The sequence below is a fragment of the Magnolia sinica genome, chromosome 14 (assembly GCF_029962835.1).
Source record: "Magnolia sinica isolate HGM2019 chromosome 14, MsV1, whole genome shotgun sequence".
Classification (NCBI taxonomy): Eukaryota; Viridiplantae; Streptophyta; class Magnoliopsida; order Magnoliales; family Magnoliaceae; genus Magnolia; species Magnolia sinica.
In genome coordinates, this window is record NC_080586.1 from 81379760 (window position 1) to 81395191 (window position 15432).

The following is a 15432-nucleotide window of genomic DNA, read 5'->3' on the forward strand; positions in this document are numbered from 1 at the left end:
ATCGGCAACAATGGACTCTGTGGACCTCCTCTTGCAAATAAGTGTGTTAGCGATAAAACATCTCAAGGTCCGATGCCTGTTAGTGGTGATGTAGAAAAAGGTGAAGAAGAATATGAAATGCGTTGGCTTTACTCTGCAATGGGACCAGGATTTGTGGTGGGGTTTTGGACCTTCTGTGGCATTTTAGTGCTCAAGAAGTCTTGGAGGATTGCCTATTACCGCTTCTTTGACGAGATGAAAGATAGACTTTTTTGTAATTGTGGCTTTACTGGATGTTAGATTGAAGAAGTTTGTGGAAACTCAAGTCATGAGTAATGAATAATTGTTGTAATATAGGTTACTTTGTAATTTTTATTTTTATTTTTAATATGAGAGTTGTAATAAAATGCTTAGTAATGAGAATTGGGGGAGGGGATTGGTCTATTACCCTCTCTACTGTATACAATTTTCAAGTATCAATAAAATTACAGGTGGTGTGCTCCCACCTTTCTGTAATAATAATAATTATTATTGTTGTTATTATTATAATAAATATTCCTACTTTATATGCATCAGATACTCTACTCATCAATCGGACCACACCTGGAAGTGAAACGTATGGTCAGTGAAATCAGTCCATGGTCCATATTCAATGTATGGATGTGACCCACCTATTGAATGCACTAGCTTAATTTTTAGCCTAGTCACACGGAGTGGGACACTTTCAATGATTTGGCAAGTTGATCCATTGTCATACGTAGAGAATTTAGTTTTTTTTTTTTTTTAAAGAAAGAAATCCACGGCTCCAATACATATTAGATCCATTCATCTCAATCTCACGGCCCCTTAGAGCCAGCTGCATGCCTTCATGTTGAAATTATTCTCGACTAATTCTTAATAAAAAGACCACAATACAAATTATTAATAAAAAGTAGTTTTATTCAGGACAAATTCTTAACTCATTTTGGTTAACACATGTTAACATGGAACAACTTTGAACTCTATTTCAAAAATAATGTGCTCCTCTGAAATTGAAATTAAATATATCAGGTATTATCCATCAAGCATCCACGTATCAAATAATTTCACAATTTTATGTTGGTTTATGATTCATCTAAAGTGGGGTACACTATATGGATAATTTAATTTGAGTTAAATATTTCTCATGTGCTCTAGATCAGTTTATGATCCATCTATACTAAGGCCTACCATTTGAATTGTTTTATTTTGAGTCACATATTTCTCATATGTGGTTGTGGGTAAGGGTGGCTTGTGTGTCGGGCTTAGTCTGCATGGCTCAATCAATTTTTTTAGCCAAGGTAGGGCTCAAGTTATTTTAGCTGGACTTGGCCCAAACCAGCCTAGTTACGCCTAATTTTATTTTATTTTATTTTTCCGTGTTTTCTTTCTTCAGGCAAAAGGTGGGAGCACACTACCTGTAATATTATTGATACACAAACTATCTATGCATCAATTCAGGCACGCGTGCCCCAACAAAAACAAAAGGGAGCATGCCTTCTTCTTTTGTATTTTAAAGATGCAACATATTCATTCCACAGCAGCTATATAGCCCAAGATTTGGGCAGGCCCGAGCTGGTTGGGCCCACATTTTGTAAGAAGCAAAGGAAAATCTGGAAAGAAACTAAAACAAACAAATCAGCCCCACCCCAGGCTTCTCAAGCCAATTTTGTCTAAGAACAAAAAACCACGAATGTTTGGGGGGAGATCACCTATTGCTCTGTACCGGCGGTCCACTTGCCCGTCACTCTCCATCAGCAGCAGCATTCGCATCCCTAGGGGTGTGGGCAAAGCACACCTTCATACTGCTCCTAAGGGACTCGATCCTAACCCTCCAATACCACATGGACCAGGAGGATTCAGCCCGAGATACTCGATCACACACCTAGGACAGGTGAACAGTCCCCATTTTCCATCATGAAAATGACTGTAAAATAGGGCCACTTTGAGAGGGCCGACGGGAATCATGAGGCCAAACATATCAGCCTGAAGACCGAACCATGGCTTAGAGATCTTGACAGAGCCCATCTGCCTGCAGCGTAGCAAAACCATGACAGCGTAGCAGAGGGAAGCTGCCGAGAGAGCTGAGCGAATCCTGGTCCACACAGAGAGTGCATGGCTGCAGTGACTAGAGGCAAAGGGTTGGATACATAGCTGACCAAAGCAAACCTCACTTGTCCAAATGCACATAGACAGCAGCCTCCACTTTCCCAAGCTGCCAACCGACCACTCTAACCAGAACTAACATACTTCGCTCTGACCCCAAAAGGGTTTCAATGGTAGACGTTCAATCTCCCACATCTTTTTGCAATGTGGTACACTTGATCTTTAGATCTGTCTTATTTTTCGGTTAAAGACTTGGGATGATCTTGCTAAATGAAATGACTATTGGTATATAACACATTTCTCATTATGGGACCCACATAACTTGATGACATCAACACATCCGCTTCCACGCGATGCAATGCACTGTTGAAACCTTTTTAGAGCCCGTGGTGATCTTTATTTGTTATCCAACTTGTTTACAAGTTTACAAATACATGAATGAAAGTAAAACACATGTCAGTTTGAACTTGTGATACTTTAAGAGGTTTTCAAATGTATGTGTAAAATTGCATGGTTTCCTGTAGTGTAGTGCACTTAAGCTTTAGATATACTTAAATTTTAGAATCACACTAAAAAGTAGGTTGGAAAAATGGATGAATGGTATGGATAAGACGCATACATCACAGTGGACCTATAGAGTTTTCTCAGCCTACTTGGAGCACAATTTGGTAAAAATGGGACGGGGATTTCATGCCGAACGCTTTTGTGCACAATGTTCTCTGAAGGGACCCTGGTTAGGGCCACTGCAATGTATGTGAGAAATCTATTCCGTCCATCTATTTTGTGAGCTCATTTTAGTACATGTGACTAAAACTGAGGTAGAGACAAAACTCAAGTGGGTCACACTAGAGAGAAATTTGGGGAAAGAAATTTCTACCGTTGAAACCTTCCTGGTCTCCACCTTAATACTTATATGCTATCCAAACCATTTATAAGTTCATTCCAAATGGAATGAAGTGAAAACCCCAAAAATATATTCTGACACAAAACTTGTATGGCCATAAGATTGCTTCAACGGTGCTCATTGAATTCCCACTGTTTCCTCTCTTTTGGCCTGCTTAAGTATTGGATACACTTCATTTTTTGTCACACATAAAAAATGAGCTTGAAGAACGGATGGACACACTAGATTTATCAAAAACACATGGGTAGGTCCCAACCTGCAGTATACTTTGGCAGGAACTTATTGCAAACGGCTTTGGCATGAAATCTGCGTCCCTATAGAAATCCCAACAGTCACTAGGCGTGCCGAGTAAACTCTGTGAGGTCTATCATTTATGTATTTTATCGGCACCGTTCATCAATTTTAACAAATAATTTAGGGCTTGAGCCCAAAAATGAAGCATATATAATGTTCAAATGGACCAAATGGTCCACGTTATAGGAAACAGTTGAATTGAACATCTACTGTTGAAAAAATCTTGGGGGCCATGGAAGTTTTGGATCAAGCTTACATTTGTGTTTTCTATTTATACATAATCTTATAAACAGGTTGGATGATAAATAAACATCGATCTTAAAAACAGGTTGGATGATAAATAAACATCGCCAAGGGCCTAGCAAGGTTTCAATGGTAGAAATCACAATCCCCACTGTTTTCCGTATATGATACACTTGATCTTTGGATATGCTTCAATTTTTGGGCTCAACCCTATGGAAAGACAGTACACCGTGGATAGACCACATACATGGTGGGCCTAACAGAGTTTACTCAGAACGATAAGAGCGTACAGAGTAACTCAGTACGCAATCCGATTTCGGCAAAACCTCTCTTCCCTTTTTTCTCTTCTCCTTTCCCTCCTCAGTCAGCAGCGCCCAGCCACCTCCGTGTAGTCTAGCAGCGCCACAGTCCACCGCGTCTAAATCGCCGTCGCTGCCACTTCTGCCGCATCAGACTCCGTCAGCGTCGATTAGAAACTGTCGCTGCATCGCAGTGGCCATTTGTAAGTGACCCTGTTATCGTTCATCGCTTCATGTTTGTGCTTCAACATCTAAGACTTATACCAATTAACTAGGGCCGACTACGTGATTCATGTTCCTTCATTCCACTCTATCAATGGCCATAACTTCAGTTAAACCATAGCCCATCAAATCTTTTGTTACTACCTCCATCACCTCTCCCTTTCAGCGCCTTCAATTTCTACCGACTCACACCTTCTAAGCAGTGTGCAGTTCTTGATTTCTATTGCACATGAACAAACCTAAAGTCTACTTTCATCATCTTATTACTTCTTGGTGGTACTCCTATTTCCCTCAAATACATTCATTTCTAATTCTTAAACTTCCTCTTTGTGTGTCCGTATTAACATCGATAGTCGAAAGAATGGATTTGCTGCATCAGATCAACATCCTAGTCTGTGCATCACGACTGTTAAATTGGATATTTGCAGCTATCTTCATGGTCCCAATCCATCAAAATATACTAAAAAGGAAATTGGGTTTTCTATCCGGAGTGAAACTGCCACCATCAGTAGGAGAATTGTCTCATGAAGACTGGGGATGCCATTACTTTTCTATTATAGGCTGTCTACTTCACTGGGAGACAATGCCTTCTCTGTTTAAGAACTCTTCGAATTCATTCGATCTATATTATTCTCTTTGGTCCGACCTCAAGACTTTGATACTCCTTTCAATTGTTATTCAATTTGAGCCTTGTAACTTTTGAATGTCTCAAAGACATATGACTTAATGTAAAGTAGAGGTAACTGAACTGAGAGTAATCATCGATTAATGTGACAAAATACTCAAATCCTCCTATTGTTTTTATGTTGGACAGGCTGTACGCATCAACCTATACAATTTTGAGGAGTTGGGTAGTTTTGTCATTGTTTCTGTTTGAGTAGTTCCCGTTTTCATTATGCACTTGTATGTATGTTATTTACGTTCATATACTAACTGTGTTTTGTTTGGTCGAGTAGATGAACCGTGATCTCTTGGAGTTGCAAATCACTGCGTCTAAAGCGGATTCAATTCACAATCTCAATTTTCTCAATGACAAGCATGGAGGCACGGTCAAAAGCTTATCCTCAAGTGGTAAAATTGGAAAATGCACTAAAAATAGTAAGATCTATCTCCTTCCTAGTCATGGAAAAACATGTCAATGCATCTTAGTTCCCTTGGTGTTGTCATACTTGTTGTAGAATGATGATGCAATATGTACTCAGTTGTAGCCTTTATCACTACCGTAGGGGATTATTATGCTTAAGCATCTGTTTGGATGCCTGTACAATCAAGGGGCAGGCAAGTTGCTTTGCCACCCAAATTAATGTTGTAGAGCTTTAGATCTGCCTTCTTGTGAATGTCTTCAATGGCGATTTGGGGTGGAAAGAACAGTATCTGATGTAATTTGGTTTCCTATTTCTGCTGCCCCAAACACTGGAAATTATAACCCCCCATTCCGCAAAACATTCAAGCCCCTTGTTATTTGGCGTACATCCAATGCACCTTCAAAAAATTTAAATGTTGATTCCTTTATGCTTTCCTGGCTTGAAGAACAAAGTACTTCCATACCAATTTTTCACTTCAATAACAGAAATATTGTATGCCTAACGATATAAGCTGATGGGCTGTTCAGGTTCTTAATAACATACATAAATATGCATAGGATACAGTCTTCATGAATGGAAAGGAATGTATGGGTGCTAATTTTCATGTTTCTCATGTATAATTACTATCTTTTTGCCATTTTGTATGTCTCCATTACATGAATCGTAGCTTGACATTGTCAGTCATTTAGCTAATTTTGAAGGATATTGGAATGATCCTCAACTTCAATCATCACTCATCATGTTGGGTCTTCCGTTCGAGGAAGCTGGGCACAATCAGAATAATCCTGATGAGGGGCCATGGTGCCAATGGTCCTTGCCAAGAGGTATTGAAGCTGCTGATGCAGTGATACCATTTGTAGGTCTCGTGCTCATTCCACGCGTGCACACACACTGGTCTTAATTGGATCCTAGCATTGTCCCCTTATGTTGCTGAAAGGTCATGCCTTTTCTGCCCAAATGGCTAAAGAGATATTTTAGAGGAATCCTTCATGTAGTATTCGGACTGTAATGAAATCATAGACGCATTACATTGGGCTAGAGATTAAGGGAGCTGCCATATTCCCATGATGGCCTGCATGGTTTGGCTCTCTCTGTATTTCATCTTGTGGAATATTTCAATGCTTGCTTAATTTCTCAGTAATATATGTAGTCTTCTAATGGTTGCAGTTTACGTGCTTTGGCTGATTGGGTCTCTAACATCATTGTGTTTTTCATTGATAAAAGTTGTTAAGGAGCACTTCAGCATAAACTATGAAAAAAAATTATATGAATCCCCAGTTTTCTTTGAAATGAAGTGAGAAAATTTTGCCTACATCCGCCACTGATGAAATTCACGAAAAACTGTTAACCTAAAAAGTACTTGGAACCAGTGTTCGAAATATCCGAATCGTGTTACTTATACATCTTTGGCATACAGATACGTATCAGTTATCGCATGGGATATATTGTTTGTATTGGACAATTTATTACACTTTTTGGAAAACATTGGGAAACATTGGGAAAATAGTTGAATTTTTCATTGAAACTTAAGGGATTGTTAAAAAAGACCTTAAGCATACTATTATTACCAGTAACTAGGGAGCAAAGCCATGGTCAAACTTATGTCTGCAATTCATTTTTAGGCTGAAGCATGGGTGAATAATATGACTGGATCAGCTACAAATGAATCAGCAGAAGTCGATTTGGAGGGTCGTGCTTCCAGGTTTCTTTTATTGTGAATCTTGCTTGTCCTTGTTTTTGTCATCTTATGTATGCCACATGCTTGTAAATGATAGCCCCTTTTCATACCACCATCAAGGCGAAGCTGGCACTCTTGTGGAACATCCAAGCTGTCCATAGGATGCGTCCACCGTCAGTAGGAGACAACACAAACTGCTAGAAGAACTTGGTCAAGCTTGGTAGCCATTTATTTGTTTTGAACATTGTGGCCCACGTGTTGAGTAGACTGCCGCCTGATACTTGGGCCAAGGCACGTGGGGGGACTCAGATGTTGGATGGCTTGGATCTTGTACATTGGCACATGTGGCAGTGTGGAGAGGGGGATGGGATCCACACAAATGGAATTAACAATCATCTTCTCATTGTTTCATCATTACGGTTTGTAAAGCTTGTTCTTGCATGCTTTTCTGAAAGCTAGGGCTGGGGGCCAAAATTACACCCAAGTCGAAAGTCGCAGTTTCAACTGATCCTGTTGTCTAAGTTGGAAGGTGGGAAAAAACGGGCTGCCAAAATTCAAGAAGAGTCCAACACAGCCGAGAAAAATGAAAACATAGTCATGATGATGACAGTGATCAAGAGAGCAGAACAAATGCTTTTGTTAAGAAGAAATCAATATTTGTGGCCACATCTTTGCAGCCAAAGAAGAAACACAAGTGAAATTCTGTTAACTGAATTAATGAGGTGTGTTTCTAGTCTTCATTAAATTCAATGCAGTTTCCTTTGTTATGTCAGGGTATTATCAAATAGTAGCCAATCTGTAATACTTCCATTATTAACAATTTTCGATGAGTAGCATGCTACTTTCAGATGTCGTGTCAGAGGGGGTAATATATTCATTAAACTCGACATTGAGAAAGCCTATGACAAGTTAGACTGGAACTTCCTCACTGCGGTCCTTAGGCATTTTGGTTTTGACGAAGGTTGGATTCAGCTGGTCGAGAAGTGCTGGTCGAACGCTTGGTTCTCCGTCCTAATTAACGGCAACTCCTGTGGATTCTTCAATTCTACGAGGGGCCTCCGTCAGGGGGATCCCCTCTCTCCAGCCCTTTTCATTTTGGCTGATGAAGTCCTGAGTAGAGGCTACAAAAATCTGATCCTTAATGGAACTCTACAAAGAATAAAGATTTTCCTTGAATGCTAACACCTTGTTTCAGGCCAATGCATCAACCCCAACAAAAGTTTCTTCATTCTGTCTCCTCACCAGTCCGAAACAAGAGCCCGAATCGTTCAGAATATCCTTGGATTCAGGAGATGCGCTCCTCCTTTCACCTACTTAGGTATTCCAATTTTTAACGGTAGAAGCAAAAAATCTTTCTTCCATCCCATTCTTGAAAAGATTCAGCATCGGATCACTAGCTGGAAAGCCAAAATTCTTTCCCAAGCAGGCAAGATCACCCTTATCAATCATGTCCTATCGAGTATTCCGGTTCACACATTGGCGGCTGCGGACATTCCTCGTTCCTTGTTACGGGACCTCGAAGCCGCTTTTGCTGATTTTTTCTGGGGCTGGGAAGGGGACAGGAAACGCTTACATTGGATCAGCTGGAAACGGATCTCCCACCCGAAAACGGAAGGTGGCCTCGGTGTCCGTGGTTTGAAGGAGACTATGCAAATTCTCAGGATGAAATTGGCTTGGACCATTCTGTATAGAGGCCAAGATAGCAGTTGGGCTAACTTCATGAAAGGTAAATACCTCCCTGCTTATCAGTCTAACAGCCCCCCGCCTACCCATGTCGAAGGTAATGTTGCTGCGTGGGCCTTCCCTGTCTGGAAGCAAATCAGAAAACACTTTCAACTGGTTGAAGCAAATTCAACCTGGTTGATTGACATGGGTAATTCTGATTTTTGGGGCATTGATTGGAGCGGCCTGGGCCCCCTGCGTCAGTGGTCAGCGCCCACTCTCCCCCAGTCGACGCAGCAAATCTCCTCTTTTATTGGCCCTCTTGGTTGGCACGACCCGGTTGCGGTGCGTCTTCTTCTTCCTTGGGCTGTGGTGGACCATGTCATTGAGGACGGCATCTGCACATCCGAAGCTGACGACAAGAAGATCTGGTCGCAGTCACCATCTGGAGAATTCAGCTTCCGATCCGCTTGGTAGCTATCCCGTCCACAGGGGCCTCTTTCTCCCTGGGCCCGCTGGGTTTGGCATTCTAAAATCCCCCTCAAAATCAGCTTGCTAACATGGAAAATCATCCAGAAAGCAGTCCCGGTCGACGGTAGAGTCCAAGCTAAGGGCGTCCAGTTGAGCTCTAAATGTGAATGTTGCTATTCCCGCCCAAATTCTAAGTCCTTGGACCACCTTTTTGCGAGAGCGACCCTTTCTTTCGGAGTATGGAACCACTTCCAGTCCATTTTCCACATCCCTGTTTTTCCTACTAACACGGCTCTAGGCAGGGCTTTAAGGTGGTGGCTCTCGGCTAAACAGTCGGACGGCAATCTTATGTTAATGGGGCTGCTGCCCATGTTCATTTTCTGGGAGATCTGGCGCTCCAGAAATGAGGCTAGATTTGATGGCATTGTCTCCTCTCAAACCAGGACAATATCCCACATACTCCTTTGGATTTGCCGTCTCACTCCCTCCCTTCCCCCTCCTAGAACTCCAAACAGGTCCCTAATGGCGGCCCTCTCTGTTTTTCGGCCGGCAACCAATATCCAGCACAAAAATTCTGCTCGTATTGTCAAGTGGAAGAAACCTCAACCTGATTGGATCAAGCTAAATGTGGACGGCTCGGCCAAGGGCAATCCAGGCTCGTCAGGTGGTGGGGGAGTGGCCAGGGACAGCACCGGTTCTTTCCTCTTTGCCTTTGCTGCCTGTTTTGGCTTTGGTTCCAATTCCAGGGCGGAGATCCGAGCCATTTGGGAGGGCATTTCCCTCAGTAAGTCTAGGGGTTTCCTCAAAGTGGAGGTCGAGAGTGATTCCAGGGTAGTGGTGGACATCCTCAATGGGGTCTCCTCCCCTCCTTGGAACCGGGCCAGGATCCAGTATCTCAAAGCTCAGATGTGTCTATCTATCTCCCACTGCCCTAGAGAAGCTAATGGGGTCGCCGATAGCCTAGCCCCCTTAGGTAGTGAAAGCCAGGCCAAATTCTTTTTTGTGTCTGTTCCAAGCCGCCCTCGCATTACGAGAGGCCTCGACTTCCTGGATCGTGTGGGGCTGGGTAACTTGCAAGAAACACCGGTGCAGGGGTAGATCCTTGTTGATGTTTTCGTGCTTTTTTCTTTTCTCTCAAGATAGGTGGGCCCCCCTCCTTTTTTGTTGTGGGGCCTGCCCGAAGTACATTTGTATCCCCCTTTTTTGTTGAATGATATTTTGCCTTTTGAAAAAAAAAATGCTACTTTCATATGTACATCTGCAAAAACCAGGCACAACGCAGCACGTTCCAATGCAGCACACGTGTGTGAGATCCAGACCATTCAGCATGTGGCCCGTGATAAATAATCTCATCGCCCAAAAACTAGGTCGGTGCAGTCATAATGTGGGCCATACAATTGCAAAAATGGTTAGTCTAGAAAGGGTGGCCAACACCCCACCTCATACACGTGTTAGACTTGATTTTGGGTTAGGGGATATTCATTGGGCTTTCCTCGATGAACAACCCAGATATCCCACGTGTGCCATATTGGCATATGTGGGACACTAACATTTGGCGCTTGCATATGCACATATATAGTTAGCATTTTCCCTAGCAATTCTAACCTGAGAAAACAGAAAATCTCGAAGTGATGCTGTGGTTCTGTTGGTCATTGGGTGACACTGGTTATGTAGCCAACCTCACGAAAAGAGAGCACATATAGCTTTGGTTTGGCTGTTCTTGCAAAGATATATCACACTCATCTCTCATGGGAGAGTAGGCGAGGCAGCACCAGCTAGATCCCTTCTAGTGTTTGGGCTTAAAATTCAGGGCAGGGATTCTCCCATATCAATCATAAATGGCCATGGGCCAGGTTTGGGTATCAATGCTGTTGAACCTGAGCCTGGTCCAGCATACTTATTAATCAAGTCTGATTTCAGGCTCATGCTCAGTCTTTGGGACCAACCAGACTTTTGGTGGGTAGGGCTAGGAAGCTCGACGTGCCAGTTTAGCCATTCCGAAACTTAGGCTCACGATCACAATGCTGAGATTTAGATGGTATATGGTGGCGAGTGGCCCCATTTAATTGTGGAAAATGCAGGTATAAAACATCTAATTTCCTGTAGAAATGCTGCATGCAGAGTGGACACCTGCAAAAGCTGAATACACGTGCCCCATTGTCCTAATGTGGTAAACCTATGCAAGATCTGGGTTTTTTGAGCTGGTGAACCCAACAGGGATCTGTAGCCTAAATTTAGGCTAGCCGACACATGCATGTTGAATGTGACAGACTGGTTATCCATTTTTCATGTCCATCATCTCATGCGCCTGCAGCCCACATAAAGAGTGGATGGGGCCATTAGTCGGCTTGGGTGCATTCCCTGCACACCAGTGCCTTATGCATGGTCATTTTGTGGTTGTCTAACCATTTAGCATTGCCTCAATTATCTCTGCATTTCGATGTGCATCATTAGTACATGTGCGTGGGGACCCATTGAAAGTTGGGACAACTGCGAACATCAGGGCTACCCTCATTGATGCTATAGGAAAGAGCAAAAGCATGGTCGTTGCTTTACTATGATTTAGGAATCAGGTTAGGATGACTTTAAAGGCTGTTCTGGACAGCGGGCTTAGGAATTCCAAATTAGTCATTTGTGACTGTTGATAGCCGTGGGCACATCCTTAGCCACTAATAGATAGGAATATGTTGATTTCCGAACATCGATTGATCTAATCCTTTCAGCAGCAGCATTTTCCTTATATAACACACTATTAGATGTATCTCTGGCTTAATTCGCATTTGGACCTGATTTCATTTATGCAAAACAACAGTTGCTGCAGGTCTTGATATAACTCGTGGTCCAAGATAGAATATTTTTGGGATTCCCTTCAACCTCAACAGTAAGGTGGGCTAAGGAATTGAGATTTTCTTTAGGAAGGCTAAGCTTTGTCTTGATCACTTATAATTCCACATGGTTGGAGTCCCACGCTTCACATGGACCTGAAAAGATGAATTTGATTCTGCCTTGATTGTCCCTGACAATGTTGTCAATACTGGATCATCCTGGATTTCCATGAGAGTGTCTATCGACATTAAGCTTCCATATCTTGGTGGAGGGGGTGTCTTTCATCTTGGGCAAGGGGTGTCGCTTTTGGTTTTGGGAGGATTCCTGGTGTGGTGAATGGTGTTAGGCCTCTAATGGTAGAGTTTTCCGGGTTAGCTAGTCTATATTTGTAGGAAAAACATCCTACTCAATGTGTAGGGGCAAGTGGTTAGGACTCCACCGTGCAGAAGGATCTTTGGGAAGAGGAAGTGGAGGATTTGTTCCGGCTGCTTGGCATTCTTAAAGACCATCACCCTATTATAGGGAGGCCACAAAAATGGCTTGGTGCAGTCACAAATCCGGTCAGTTCTCGGTTCGTTCCTTCTACAATGATTTGGAACATACAGTTGGGGTAGAAGACCAACCCTTATTGTTCTTGGAGATACGGTGCGCCTCCTAGAGTTGTGGCTTTCCTTTGGTTGGTTAGAAGGAAGTGGATCCTCACTATAGATAATCTGTAGGAGCAGTCTATGGTCATTCCAAATGCTTTCTTGATGTGTATGAGAGATGTGGAGTCAATGGACCACTTATTCATTCGTTGTCTCTTTGCCCGATCAGTCTGGGCCTCAGTCATGTCCCTTTTTGGCCGAGTGTGGGTGATGCCTAACTCAATAGAAGACTTCCTCTTAGCTTGAAATGTTGGAGGGATTGGGACGGTGGGTAAAGCGCTTTGGCAGTTAACCATAATGGTGAGCCTTTTGATACTTTGGGGAGAGTAGAACAATCGTTGCTTTCACAACTAGTGTGCTATAGTGAAGTGTGGTTTGTAGGGTCAAATGGCTTATTTTTTAGTGGGCTTCTAAGTTGGAAGCCCTAAAGGATTGTAATTTTGTCTTTCCTTCTTTGTATTCTTTCCCTACCTAAGTCTTTGCTTTGGCAGGTGTTTTAATAAATTTTGTGATCTTTCAAAATAATAATAATAATAATAAAATTTCCATCGCAAGGAAAATTATGATGCTGATTTGCATGTTGGCGAAGGGGTCTCTTGGGGTGAGCTTTCAACTGTCGATTTACTGCTGAGGTAATTAATGAGCTGGAGCTGCTTGTCATATAACGTCCCCAAACCTTTTGAATGCTGTGTGGGACACCCAATCATCAATCTGGACATTTCATTCAATAATGCCATTGGGGGAGAGCCATGGTGCAAGAATCAATCCAGTCAGATGATTTAACCCTTAATGGGGCCAATATTTTACAATTATTTATTGTTTACAAGCCATAAATCACATGTTTAGAGTCTCCAAACTAAAGTGCTGCTTTGGAATCATAGGCAGTACAACACAGGATCTATCAAATAGATGTTTCAAGATCATGATTCGGACCTATTTTGTTTCTCCACTCAATATTTACTGTCCATTTTCTACGCTATTGATTGGATTTTACAGCCATTCAATTGGCATGTTTTCGCACCACGGCTGGCCGCTGGTTGTTTCAATGAATTGGCAATTCAAATCGATGATAGGTCATGCCATGTGCCATTTAAAAGCTTTGCGGACGTTGCTAATGTCCCCATTAAGGTGGGGATGTATATATATCCAAATATATGGGTTTTACTAACATCCATCCCCACCTTAATGGACATGTTGCCACATGGGATGGCCAATCATCAATCCTGACAGTTCATCCAATGGTACCATTGGGAGCAAGCCGTGGTGCAAGAATCATGTCAATTGGATCATCTTAACATTATGAATGAGGTTAATTTGTTCCAAACATCTGATTTTTTTTATTATTATTATTTTTTTTAATGGGACAGAGATCGCATAGTTATTATCATCAAAGTGCTAATTTGACAAAGTGGCATCTATTCTATTGGATAGATGGTTATGATACTTGGACCTATTTTGTTGGAGTCTCTTGATTTCTCCATAAATCAACTTTCAGGTATAATTCCCCAGAGCATGCCAAATTTAACTTTTCTAAGTCACTTGAACTTGTCTAATAACAACTTGTTTGGGAGAATTCCATCGGGAAATCAGCAGATCCATCTATTTATATCAGCAACAGTGGACTCTGTGGACCTCCTCTTACAGATAAGTTTGTCAATGGCGAGACATCTCAATGTCCAATGCCTGCCAAGGGTGACATAGAAAACGATGAAGAGGAGTATGAAATGCTTTGGTTTTACTCTTCCATGGGACTCGGATTTGTCACGGGGTTTTCGGCCCTCTGCAGCGTTTTAATTCTCAAGAAGTCTTGGAGGATTGCGTATTACTGTTTCTTTGATGATGTGAAAGATAGACTTTTTTGTAACTGCCGCTTTACAGGATGTTAGATTGAAGAAGTTTGAAGGAAATTCAGGTCATGAGTAATGAATGATTGTTAGTAACCCAAGTCACTTCATAATGGAGTTTTTTCTTCTTCTTCTTCTACTTCATTTTATTTTTTTTCCTGATAAGTATTGCTAAGTATTGCCTCCTCTAATGTATATAATTTTCAAGTATCAATAAAATTACAAGTGCTGTGCTCCCACCTTTCTGTAAAAAATAAAATAAAATAAATATTCCTGCTTTACCCACTTCATCTGCTCATCAAATTTTAAATATTCCTGCTCTATTCTTCATTTTGGCCACAGCTGCAAGGGAAATGTATGGTTATTAAATTAGGTCGGTGGTCCACATTTAATGTATGGATATGACCCACCTAATGAGTGCACTGGCTTAATTTTTGGACCAAGTAACATATGGAGTGGGACACTTCCTATAATTTGGCAAGTTGAACTATTGTCATATGTAGAGAGTTTGGTTACTAAGTAGAATGCCTTGGCATTCTTTGCATTCTCCAAACAATTATCCTGTTTGTCATAGTAAGAATTATTGTCTGACCTCTATGCATATGATAGTCGATGGATTCTGATCATCCCTCTATTGGGCCTCAACATGGTCATCCACCATAGAAATACTAACTATTTAGGGTATAAGAATAAGGCAACAAGCATAAGGAGAGATTGTAGATGCAAATGACAATACACATGACAATGATTGTAGATGCAAATGACAATACACATGACAATGTGGCAAGCATCTCGATCTAGGTCATGTCCCAGTTGGGTCTCTATGTGAACATGCTTGGTCCAAAAAGGCCCACTTAACATGATCTACAATGTAGTGGATATAACAGATACATTATGGTAGGCCCCACAGAGCTTAGGTTTACAGGAAATAGATGTCCCAGTGGAAGTCCTCGCATTTGATAGGGTTTAGGGATCAGGCCCTGGCCAGGAAAACAAATATGTAGGCCAGCCCATTTGAAAGACTCAAGACCCCCATCTATCTGCCTATGTTGATTGGATCATCATAGGCTTTCATCAACAGACATGTTAATTGTTGAGCTTTTTTCATCGATTCTCCAATTGAAAGCCCCGTTCATCATTGATCATTTTCTTTG

At 41.8% G+C, this 15432-nt stretch overlaps 1 protein-coding gene and 3 long non-coding RNA genes across 4 annotated transcripts in view; all 4 read left to right on the forward strand.

Annotated features, from left to right (window-relative positions):
• Positions 1–15432, forward strand: part of LOC131224724 (receptor-like protein EIX2) — a 190394-nt gene that overhangs the window by 2844 nt on the left and 172118 nt on the right. The gene's annotated exons all lie outside the window — the stretch shown is intronic.
• LOC131224732 (uncharacterized) lies at positions 3815–5402 on the forward strand. Its single transcript, XR_009161158.1, has 2 exons — positions 3815–4046; positions 5022–5402. It is a non-coding gene; the product is annotated as an uncharacterized LOC131224732 (long non-coding RNA).
• LOC131224735 (uncharacterized) lies at positions 7414–14619 on the forward strand. Its single transcript, XR_009161162.1, has 2 exons — positions 7414–7550; positions 13930–14619. It is a non-coding gene; the product is annotated as an uncharacterized LOC131224735 (long non-coding RNA).
• LOC131224734 (uncharacterized) lies at positions 11546–12959 on the forward strand. The gene is made up of 2 exons (XR_009161161.1): positions 11546–12478; positions 12513–12959. It is a non-coding gene; the product is annotated as an uncharacterized LOC131224734 (long non-coding RNA).